Source organism: Propithecus coquereli, unplaced genomic scaffold (genome assembly GCF_000956105.1).
Source record: "Propithecus coquereli isolate 6110/MARCELLA unplaced genomic scaffold, Pcoq_1.0 Scaffold144, whole genome shotgun sequence".
NCBI lineage: Eukaryota > Metazoa > Chordata > Mammalia > Primates > Indriidae > Propithecus > Propithecus coquereli.
Window position 1 is genome coordinate 1312539 of NW_012138747.1, and position 658 is coordinate 1313196.

Below are 658 nucleotides of genomic sequence, written 5' to 3' on the forward strand. Positions count from 1 at the left end.
TGCAGTTTAAACATTACATAAACATAAACACTAGCTTTTAAATTATTAAAAGATAGAAATGAACACATTAGATTTGTATGTCTACTAGGAATCAAAAAGTATAATGAAAAGAAACAAACAAAAGGTGCAGAACTTAAAGAAGAAGCGAGCATATTTTTTTTATCCTAACGGGCTAAAATGGCAGACTCTAAAAGATTGAGAGCACCTGCAAGAAGCTATATGACCAAATATAACTAGTATCAGGACACTAACTCCAGAGAGCACCCTTTGCATCTTGTCCCTGGAGTTCACTGCACAATCTAAATAGACACATTAAGGGATCCTTCTCTAACCCCACCATAAAAGGAGGTCCATATTGACAACTACCAGAATTACCAGTAAACAGTTATGCATTGCATAAGTCAGCTATAGGGCCAGTGAATGGATTATATTGCCAACACTAACTATATCACTAATATAAAGATGCTTGGGATAAACAAAGTATAAATGTATGGTCAATATCTTACTTTTCTCCCCACTGGATCTGTGGTACTTTAAAGCTACCTGTTGCTTCCATCACCTCTCCCAAAAGATGTGCTCTAAGCATTCTATTGTTTTTACACAAATGACCGTTTCCATCCTGATCTCATCCTTGCTCTGTTCTCAATCTGATCTTACC

At 36.2% G+C, this 658-nt stretch overlaps 1 protein-coding gene across 1 annotated transcript in view; it reads right to left on the reverse strand.

Moving 5' to 3' along the window:
• NEGR1 (neuronal growth regulator 1) overlaps positions 1 to 658 on the reverse strand; it is a 1084106-nt gene that overhangs the window by 342055 nt on the left and 741393 nt on the right. The window lies entirely within an intron of this gene.